Raw genomic sequence first — 11,294 nt, 5'->3', positions numbered from 1 at the left:
ATTAAACACCAGGCTTGATGATAAAAGTCAACATGACATGGATGGCAATGAGGACGGCAAGGAAAGAAAAACAGCCTGGGTACTTGATGGCATTACTGAGCTGCTGTGCCAATCTTGAACTCTCTACCAGTGGATTTTTTATTAAGAGAAACAGCAAACTCTCTACATGTTTATGCCAGTTGGGTTTTCTGTTATTTGCATCTGTATAAATTATTAACAACGAGTTTGTTGGGCTTTTTTAATCAAAGGTGGAGATCCAAGATAGTTGAATTGCTTGTAATAAAGTAAAAGGAACCTTGTATTTAAAGAGACTGTTCTGGAGAGATGTGAAGGGGATGTGGGGTTAGAGTAGCAAATCCAGGGTGCCCAGAAGAGACCTAAGGAAAGACATAATCAGTGAGAAATTCCCTAAGGTTGCAACTGACCAACAGTTTTAGGAAAAGTTATATCTGACATCAATTTTGAAATTGTTTCCTGTGTTGTAAGTTGGTTCTTATACAATAATAACCATTTGTTACCCCTCAACCTAAAAGTCTGCTACATAGAACTGTCTTATGTTGATGAAATGAAATACTCGGGCCCAGTGAGGGGCAAGGCACTGAAATAATTTGAGGACACCAGCTACAGTGGAGAGAGCTGGCTCTGAACTTTTCATAACATATACGATGGTAGGTCATAACATTTTGTTTGGTTATTGAAAGAAATGTCAATCCTGCAACGACAGGCTGGAGAGCCTAAGGATATCTTCTCATCCTCGAAGTGGAAGCCTATTGGTTGACAAGGAAGCCTTCAACAAATATCTGGAGGGTGCTGATGTTATACCATGTGATTCTTTCACAGAAGAGTCAGTTGCTAGGATTGTTGTTTTCTTTTCCCTAAATGTCCTTTTATAGCTTGAATTGGAACTCAGAACTCATATTTCTATAAAAATATAAAAACGGGGGGTTGCATTTTCTTGTCAGGTCACAAAAGCTTACTTATATCAGTTAACCTCACTAGATTAGACTATTACCATTCTTTATGTTTTCAATGCAGACTTGTTTATATTAAACTCAGCAGCTTAACATAACTTTATATGTTTTGCTCTGTTCACTATTTGATTTAAGTCAGATAGCACTTCTCCAAGCAGCAATTAAGGAATCTGGACTCCTTCTAGCATGTGATCCAATATCTGCACATCCTTTGCTTCTAAGCCTGTAGACGGAGGAGCTGATTATCTCATGGGAAACTTTAGGGATCATGCCTGGGCATGACACACATTACTCCTGCTCACATTCTGCTGGACAGACTAATAACTGGGCTCCAACCTAACTGCAAGGGAGGCCTGGAAACATAGTCTTCCTTTGTGGCCAGGGCAGAGGAAAAGAATGTGGGCATCTTGCACCTACTTTGCAAGGTTTTGTGAAGATTAAATGAAATAACTGCACATTCTAGGCTCTTGTCAAGTATGTCTTTTCCTTCCTTTGGAATCAGCTAAGTACATACTGTGGTGGCATGCTGCAGTGGTGGTGGGTTCTGGTGCAAAGCACTCCTAGTGAAAGGGTTTTGGTAATGAAAATCAGATGCAGATTCTGGTCGAGTTAAGCAGAGGTTGTGGTAGCCGGAAAGACAGGGAGAGAATGAGAACATAGGAACTGTGAGTTAGATGCTCTTGAAAGGGCTCCTAGAAATTCAGGACAAATTCAAGGAGAGGAAAAGAGGGAATAAGGGTTTTGGCTGGAAGATCAGAGCCTTCCAGGGAAGACATGGTGGGGCAAAGGCAGAAGGAAGCAGCATCTGAGAAACGTACAGGTTGCTTTCGGGAAACAGAGGAATGCTCAGCACCTCCCACAACCACTGAAGCCGCACGGAGTCAAAGGTGAGTGAAAAAGCCACTGAAGGGAAGGAGATCACCCTTTACTGAAAATATATAATGTTCTTAGTAGACTTAAAAATATAACATTTAAAAAAGGAAATTATATAATGTAAAGCAATTACTTCCAAATAGTATTGGAGAGTACATTTATTTTTTATTTTTTTCCGGTATGCGGGCTTCTCACTGTTGTGGCCTCTGCCGTTGCGGAGCACAGGTTCCGGACGCGCAGGCTCAGCGGCCATGGCTCACGGGCCCAGCCGCTCCGCGGCACGTGGGATCTTCCCGGACCGGGACACGAACCCGTGTCCCCTGCATCGGCAGGCGGACTCTCAACCACTGCGCCACCAGGGAAGCCCGAGAGTACCTTTAAATATGATTGAATAATGCAATGTGGGAACCTTGATTGGGTCAGGTTGGGGGGGAGGACACAAGCTATCAAAAATAATGTTGGTATTTTATGCTTGAAATTTGCTAAGAGAGTAGATCTTAAATGTCCTCCACCCCCCACCCCCCAACAAACACACAAAGGTAACTATGTGAGGTAATGGATTTGTTAACTAACTTTATTGTGGTAATCCATTTCACAATAGGTGGGCATATCAAATCATCACGTTGTACACCTTAAACTTATACAATGTTATTGGTCAATTATATCCCGTTAAAGCTGGAAAAAAATATTGTTGGGACAATCAGGAAAATTGAAATGTAAACTAAATTTAGATATACGTTTTTGTTAATTTTTCTTTCAATGTTTCTGTATTTTTAAAAATTATCATAATGAAAATCTGAAAAATGACAATACGACTGAAGGTTTCTAGCCTGTGATCATTTATTTGCTTATCAAGAGAACAAAGCAGTCACCCAATTATTCATAAAATATATCATCAGATGATAATATAGCTCAAATAGTTTTAGATGGAACTGGCTGGGGTCAAGTATAAAGCCTGGGACATATTGGCACCAGACCATGAACTCCATGAAGCCAGGACACCATTGTTTTCACCATTACACGTCCAGCACTTAGTCAAGTGCTAGGAAATAGTAGGTGATAAGTATCTGTTCATTGAATGGTGAAGTAAATGTGAAAGTTCTATGCTTAGGATAGATATTCCAACCGTTTTGTGTTTTCTTCGTACCACTGCTTTTTGGAAGACAAAAAATACACAAATAATATTTATGCATCTGGTACCTTTGTCAACTCCCTACCATTAATTCAATAACTCAGTTTGGAATTTCAAGCCAAAACATTTAGAAACCTGTGCTTTTCAGAGCTAAGTTACGTGTAAGCCTACCTTAATATTTTTATGAAGTTATTTTCTTTAAGGCTGTTTTCACTTGATATTTTATTTTAAAAATAAGAACTAGATTTTACTGGATAAAAATAGTGATTATTAATGACAAAATCAAATTAAGGATTCTTCTGAAACTTTAAAGGTAAATTATGAAACACAACAAAATTATTTCAAAATTATTTTATTAATTTATTTTCCATTAAAACTACTAGTCATCTATCATTTTTAGAATCAATCTTTATGCAAACCTAGATGATGATAAAGGCCACACAGGGAAAATCTTATCAAACAGTTGATAAGTTTTCTAGATTGATTTGTTCTTGTATTTAAAAATGTCTGTAAGTTCTGATATCTTCCAACATTTTTAACAGCATTATGAAATTATTAGGGAGCTGATCACCAAATCCGAGGGCGTTTGCTGCATCATTTTGACATTAACAACCACTGCTTTCTTTCAGTTCTTTTTTCAGATGTTGAGGAAGACGCGATGGGGCCTAGTGACAGACTGGCTATAAGGGATGAAGGCAAGAGTGGAGAAACCTTCTTTTTAAAAAGCAGGTTTCCATGTAACCCCTTTTTAGCACGATTATTTATATTAATCTCTAAAAATTTTACTCTTTTATTTTTATTTAGACCAATCTTAATCTGATCCTAAAGCTGTTAGGCTTAAAATAAAGTAACCTTATCCAATGGTAGAATAAGAGGTTTGGCCATGTGGAAGTGAAAAATACTCTACAGACCAGGAGAATTAATTTACCTTACTTCCCCAGGAGCCTGAGGGCCAGTGTAATATAATAGCGAGCATACTCTATTTTGAAGACTTGGGGCCAAGTCCAGGCTTCCTTTTACTTGCTCTTCTGACCCTGGGTAAGTCATTTAATTTCTCTGGGTCTTCCTCTAGTCTTATAATATCACTGCCTCTAAACAAAGAACTGACAGAAAAGAAAATGATAAAACAGCCAAATAGAATATGCTGGGAAAATTTGCCAGGGAGTGACATGGATGGTATGTATTTGATATTAATGAGTAAAATGAAAAAACAAACAAAGTATGTATTTTTTTTTTTTTTGTGGTATGCGGGCCTCTCACTGTTGTGGCCTCTCTCGTTGCAGGGCACAGGCTCCGGACGCACAGTCTCAGCGGCCATGGCTCACGGGCCCAGCCGCTCCACGGCACGTGGGATCTTCCCGGACCAGGGCACGAACCCACGTCCCCTGCATCGGCAGGCGGACTCTCAACCACTGCGCCACCAGGGAAGCCCAAAAGTATGTATTTTAGCAGGAACTTTAGGTGGAAAGAAAAAGCCATTGTGACTTTTATAAAATGAATGAACATTGGAAACGAAAAAAAAAATTTGTGCTGGTGAAACGATTTGTTACACAGTTGCCTATAAAATACAAAGCAACAAAGAACAGAGTTTAGTTACATAGATTCAAGAGAATAAACATCTGGCTTTACATACTTGAGGGAAACTAAGTCACAACAAAACCGGAAACCACCATGATGGATTCCGGCAACAATTTAGTAGCTGAAAGCATGGCATTATTTTGGAATGTAAAAAATATAGCCTTATAGTCCTACTTTTAAGAAGTTTATCAACAAATTCATAAGAGATAATTAGGCGAATTATAATTATCCTTATTTTGGAAAGAACTTGTCCTAAATGTAACTCATTTGGTAGTATTACCTTACCTGAACTATATCATTCAAAAGTGGACTATAAAAGGATATTGGAAAATCAGGTATCTCAGTGATTAGGCATGAAAATGATAACACATTTCACAAAAGAATACAAATGGCTAGTTGATATATGAAAAGGTCCTCTATAGCATCAGCAATCAGGGAAATGCAAGTTAAAACCACAATGATAAGTATACACCCCCACCAAGCTGGCAAAGCTGAAAAGGACTGACTATGCCAAATGTGGTTGAGCGTGTGGAGCCACGAGGCTCATATGTGGGCGTGAGTGTAACACTTTAGAAAACAGCACGGCATGGTTCGTTCAAATTTATAATACACATAACCCCTCCCAGGTATACACCATACAGAAACTCACATAGATGTGATGGAATACATACATGAGGAATATTTACAGCAGCATTTATAACAGTTCCAAACTGGAAACAACCTAGATATCCATCAACAATAGAATGCCTAATAAATGACGGCATATTGCTACAATAGAACACTGTAATATGCAACAATTAAAATGAACACATTACAGTTATACGAAAAACATATGGATTAAAAACGATGTTGAGTGAAGCTGTAAGCACAACAGGTTACATATAATTTTGTTCCAAGAAAGGGCAAAACCAAACAATATACTGTTTAGGGATGCATGCATACGTGTGATAAAACAATAGAGAAAAGCAAGGAAATGGTTATCACAAAAGTTAGAATAATGGTTACCTCTAAAAGGGAGGGAAAGAGTTGTGTTCAGGAAGGTCACCGGGGGACTTCTGGGGTGCTGGCAGTGTTCCAGTTCTTGACCTGGTTGGTTACATGGAGGTTTCTTTTACAATTACTCATTACAACTGAATAACTGATTTATGCATTTTAATGCATATGTCACAATAAAACCGCTAAAAGTAACTGAATATCGTAGATGGAATTTCTAGAAAGAAATTTTGCTAGAAAATTTAGCTTATGAAATCTTTGACAGCAAAAGCTACTGATGTGGGATAATAAAACTGATAAAACAGTTTCTCAGACGAGCTCACTTTCAAGTGTAGCAGAAAAGAACCTTATACAAATATCCCATTGTTATATTTTAACGTAGTATGCAGATCTTTATCATACAAACTGATGTACCAGGCGAAGAACGCTGTTACCTAAAACTTAGGATTTTTTTTTGGAATTGCGAATGAACCAGCTGTTTTCTCCTCTGGATTAATAAGAAGTAAAAGAACTAAAGAGATGCAGACCAAGTTGGAAATGTATGAACTTCCTTCTCTGCCGTCACCAGTTCCAGCTGTTTCCTCCAGTTTATCATACTGGGTGAAGTGGGTGGATCTTGCCTAGTAAGCCAGTGCAGCTGTAACTTCATCAGTAGGTGGCTGAGTGCCATTCCGCCTCTCAGCACCGAAGTTCTCTGGTGGAGCCACTGACAACGAAAACAGATCAGGCTGCTGAAAAGTTCCACGTGGTTACACACTTTTCTGGAGGTGTCCTCTGCTGGGTGGCAGAGCTCTGATGTTTGCATTCTTTTTATCCAAAGCTCTCAGAACTTAAAACCTGAGGTGCCTGGCTTTACAAAATCCCCTCAATCTGTATATTTCACTCCAGCCATTTTCATCAAAAAATTAGGAAGAGGAGCAAAATCCAAAAAGATTTACTTTGTAGCCATGTGGGGCCATCACTTGCTGGTGTGATTTCCTGTGAGTCTTATTTGGAAGGACCTGGCAAGGACTGGTCATGAGAAGAGAGTCGAATCCAGGGTAGCTGAAAAGTAGGAGAGTTAACCTGGCTCTTAGAACTTTGGAGGAAGGGCAGCTGAGCAGAGCTACTTTGTGAGTCTCTTCCTGCGCTGGCAATATCCATTTCCCTCCTCCCGTCACTTTTACTGCAGCATTTTAATAAAAATGAGCCCTGGGATTTCACCCAGTTGCGAGTTTCCTTGGCCTGTTTGCATATGGTGGTGGCAGGAACTCTGAGCTCCCCACATCTGCCTGTAAACACTTGCTTCTCACTCCCTGAGGTGGAAAGACCTGTAACAGCCGCTACTGCTGCTTCCAGACGAAGTAAGGAGCGCCAGGGTCCGGAGACCCAACTGTGGAATCTGCTTCCTTTCATCACTGCTGCTTTTATCTCGTTCTCACACTATTCACCAGGACAGGTTCAAGACAGATTTCTGAAGATTCTGAAATCCTTTTATCTTAAAATTTCTTGTCCTAGAGAACCACCCTTTCAACCTCATGAGTTTTTTACTTTGATTTACTTTCCAGGATAACAGCCGTAGGAAGACCTGCCTAAATGGTAATGATATTTATTTTAGAAAGGAAATAGCCTTTGAGTCAGACCTGAAACACAGGCCAAAATTTCTTGATGACGGTAATGGACACTGATTAACAACCAATACCAGCTCTCCAAAGCTCCAAACCACAAGCAAGAATGATTCCTGAAAGGGAGGCACTGCTAAATTCTCCTCCTGAAAAAGTCAAAAATCCTTCCACACTCCCCGGGAGCACGGCTCCCTTCCCTCGTCCCAGCAATTCGCCTCCTTTTTCACTAAAGACTCAGGTTGTGACTCCTCACTCAAGCCGCACCCCTATTTCCTTGCGGGGAGGGGGACGGGGGGGAGAGGGGTGTGTTACAACTCTCATCTTTACAATGCCACGCAGTTTACAAAGCGCTTGCACTTCCGTAAAACTCTGAGCTCCGCGAGGGAGGGAGACATTCATTCATTCATTCATCAAACATTTGCTCGGCCCGACCACGCGTTACCGGGCGCTTGGTCTCGCCCCACACGGCGGGAAGGGTGGGGTGTTCGCTCCCTCGAGCAGGTGCAGCGGATCAAGCTGTAAAATAACTTCTCGCTCAGCTGGGCTTTTCGAAGGCCCGTTGGGGCCAAATGCCTCACCTTCGGGTGATGCGCGCCAGAGCATGGCCGCGCGGCCTGGGCCTCCTCCTTGCTCCCCAAGGAGCAGTCACCACCTGCTCTGAAGGAGACCGCTACGGAGCAAGCTCTCTCCACTGCCCTCGGGTCAGGGGTAAGCTTAGGCGGCAGCTTAGGCTCCACGCGGCTCCTCCCCTTCCTCTCCTCAGTTCTGACGCGGCCGTAGAGGCGGCGGCAGCGGCGGCGAGTCCCGCGGCCCGAGGCGCACCCACCCGCTCGCCGAGCCCGACTTCCTCTTCCCTCGGAGCGTCATCGCGCGCGCCAGAGGCGCCCAGGGCGGGGTGGTTGGAAAGGGTAAAAAAGGCCCGCGGAGGAAGCCTCCGAGCGGAGAGAAAAGGGAGGGGGGAAGAGAGCGGTTGCTAGGTGACTTGCGTCATCGGTCCGCGCCGTTTTCCTCCCGCCCCTCTCTCTGGAGTGAGGCGAGAGCCCCGCACTGAGCGAGGGAGACAGCGAGCTGAGCTCGGGGCGCTACCGCGGCCGCCGCCGAGAGCGTGAGAGGGAGGGAGCATCCGAGAGACCCAGCGCCCGTGCACTGGCCGCCGCCGAGACCTCCGCCCTAACCTGGGCCAGCGGGAGCCGCGGCCACCCCTCTTCTCCCCCCCTCGCCTTCCCGGCCGGCAGCGGCGGCTGCACACGCCGGAGCCCGAGCCCAAGCCGGAGCCGGCGGCTGGGGGGCAGGGAGGCGGCTACCTCGGGTCGGGACTAGTCGGCTGCTCCGCGGTGAGAGGACGCTGAGGAGGGGCCGGAGCTTCTGTCCGTTCCGGGGCGCGGGGCGAGGGACCCCCAAGGTGGAGGGAGGGGGTCCCAGCCGCAGCGACACATGCTGGAGCCGGGAGCGGGGGCGGCGCCGAGCGGAGCCGGCCGGGTCCCCCACCTCGCCGCCGCCTCGGCCACCCGCCCGGGGCCGTAGCATCTTGCCCCGGAGTGTATGAGCCGGGACCCCAAGCCCGGCAACCACCCCCCGACCGGGGGGGCGGGGACCCCGATGTGAAGCGGAGGCCGGGGCGGCGGGGACAGCAGGACCGGCGCCGCCGTCCTTTCCTTCCCTGCCCCCTCCCCTCCGCCCCCTCGGGGGTCTTCTTTCTCGGCCAGTAGCCGGCCCCCCGGCTCCTCGGCAGGACTCCGGGAGGAGTTCTTAGAGCCCCCTCCCCCGCCCCAGCCCCGAGGGCGGCGGGGCCGGGGGGGACCCGGGGGGCCGGCCGCAGCCTCCGCCCAGAAGAAACTTTTCAAAAACAAAATCCGGAGCTTCCCAAACGTGACTGTCTGGGGAGAAGTGGCCCGGGACGGGCAGAAGACCCAGCCTGAAGAGACCCAGGAAGAGGAAAAGAGGAGGTAAGCGGGGCCGCTGCCTCGTCTGCTCCGGCGGCGCGGAAGAGACCCGGGTGGCCGCCGGCTTAGCGATCCCAGCCCCGCTTCTTTCTCAGTAACGCGCCGGAGCCTGCCGCAGCTGCTGCCTGAGTCCCGAGGAGGAAGGGAAGCACCCCACTTTCTCAGCGCCCGGCTCTTCTCTAAAGTGTGAGTGGCCCCGGGAAAGGGAATGGAGGGATAGAAAGGGGGAGGATGCTGGGGCGTCCTCCGGAGTTTCGCCGGTGTTTTCCAGGAGTGTTGGGAGTGTATAGACGAGAGGGGTACCTTAGTCCTCACTGCGGGGAGAGGCATCCGGCAGTCCAGTGTTTTGTAACCTTTTAGCTCTCTGTGCGTGTGATACTCAAGCCCACAGGTTTCTCTTCGAGGAGTTTTGTCTTTCTCCAGGGTGGACACTTGGTATCTTTCTGGCCAGTAATTGGCAAAAGGAAATTGAGGAAGCCAGAGCCTATGTGCGCACAAGGGACATCTCTGTAATACACATTTTCCTGGTACACCCGTTGGGAAACAGCGCGGTAGATTTTGTCTCTGGGCAACTCTTATTTGGTCCCTAAGTGGGAAGCCCTGACTCTTTGAACCCCTGAAAGTAAAATTGCTTTCTTATTTGCCAGTCTTCCTTGAGAGATTTCATTTCAGTACGTAGTGGTACAGGATTTTTTTTTTACCTTCTCATTTCCTGGGTGCAGTTCCTGCGTATCAGGAAGACACTGTAACATTTCAGTTACTCAGGAAATTCTGAGTTCTTTTGATCAAAACTGATTTGGGGGAGAGCATTTAGTACTTTAACCAGTTTATAAAGGTATTAAACTTTTTCCTTACCCAAATGCTTTTTTTTTTTTTTGAGTAGCATATGTCCTAATTGCTAGCAGTTTTTTATTTGTTGGAATGACTTGAAGCTTTGCTTATTTGAGTTATCTCATGCTTCTCTATCAAATGAGGAGAAACTTCTGATGTTTAGTTCTTTGAAGAATGATGTTTTTCCTCTTACTTTATTTTAACGGTGAAGTCTATAAAATCTTTGATTTTTAATTTAGGTATCGCCTCAGAGTGCCAAATTAAGGTGCAGGAAAGTAATTGACATTTCATATGTTTATACAGACCTTAGGGTTAAGCATAGGGTGGAATTTTATATAACAGAACATAGGCAGTACTAAGAACTACGGCCCCTCCAGACAACTGTGTGAGCTCACACTCTCTGAAACCACTGCTGAGAGAAACTTTGTGGGCATGAATGTAAGCCTGGGATTATCCATGCTAATTTTTCCATTCAGAATCTTGATTAAACTTCTTTAAAACTTTCTCAAACACTTTTCATCTTGTACTTTTTCTCTTTTGAAGAGATGAATTCTCCAAGTTTATTAGCCCCTTAATTATGTAACAGTTCATTTATTTCTCCCAAACCTGTCTCTTTATAAAGTTTCAAGACACATCCCAAGTTCGTGTTTTGAGAATTGCTAGAACAAGCTGGAGTTCATCTTTTCCTGGTTTGTAGATTTTGATTGTTCCTCTTTACTATCATCTTTTCTGACTTTCTGTCTGGCTTAGAATATTTTCTTTCATCCTTTTGATCACTTTGCCGTCCTCTGGAACTTCACCAGCTGTTTTGTTTTTCTTTATATACCTTTTCCTTGTTATGCTTTTGTTAGGAACCTTAAATTCTACTTTATTTTTTATTTATTTATTTTTTTGGTGGTAGGCGGGCCTGTCACTGTTGTGGCCTCTCCCTTTGCGGAGCACAGGCTCCAGACACGCAGGCTCAGTGGCCATGACTCACGGGCCCAGCCGCTCCGCAGCATGTGGGATCTTCCCAGACCGGGGCACGAACTCGTGTCCCCTGCATCGGCAGGCGGACTCGCAACCACCGCGCCACCAGGGAAGCCCAAATTCTACTTTAAATAAGTACTGGCCTCAAAATATTGAGTAGTGGTTGTAATGTTAGACGTGGAATCAAAAACAAATGTCTCTAGATCTGTTACGTTGTGACCTTGAGGAAGTTATGTATCCCATACTTCACAAAGATAGGAAGAAGAGAAATCTAGTCTGGCATAGGCTGTTTTTTTGTGGGAGGCAAAGAGGACAGACCAACAAACTAGTTTGAGTGTAGATTATACTCCATCAAAGTTGCTTACAACTTTGACTTATATTGTTTTGACTATAGATTGGT

General features: G+C 44.9%; 1 protein-coding gene across 5 annotated transcripts in view; it reads left to right on the top strand.

The window, feature by feature from the left end:
- Positions 1-8,153: 8,153 nt before the first annotated feature.
- Positions 8,154-11,294, top strand: part of FBXW7 (F-box and WD repeat domain containing 7) — a 208,169-nt gene continuing 205,028 nt past the window's right edge. For 4 of the 5 annotated variants that reach the window (XM_059066684.2, XM_059066683.2, XM_067035665.1 and 1 more), the window contains exon 1: positions 8,154-9,280. The gene's annotated coding sequence lies outside the window, so the exon portion shown is untranslated. The remainder of the gene's footprint in view (positions 9,281-11,294) is intronic. The other variant, XM_067035666.1, reaches the window with a different exon arrangement.

Source organism: Kogia breviceps, chromosome 6 (assembly GCF_026419965.1).
Source record: "Kogia breviceps isolate mKogBre1 chromosome 6, mKogBre1 haplotype 1, whole genome shotgun sequence".
In the NCBI taxonomy this organism is placed as follows: domain Eukaryota; kingdom Metazoa; phylum Chordata; class Mammalia; order Artiodactyla; family Physeteridae; genus Kogia; species Kogia breviceps.
The sequence above is the reverse complement of the archived record's forward strand: the minus strand, read 5'-3'. Positions and strand labels throughout refer to the sequence as shown.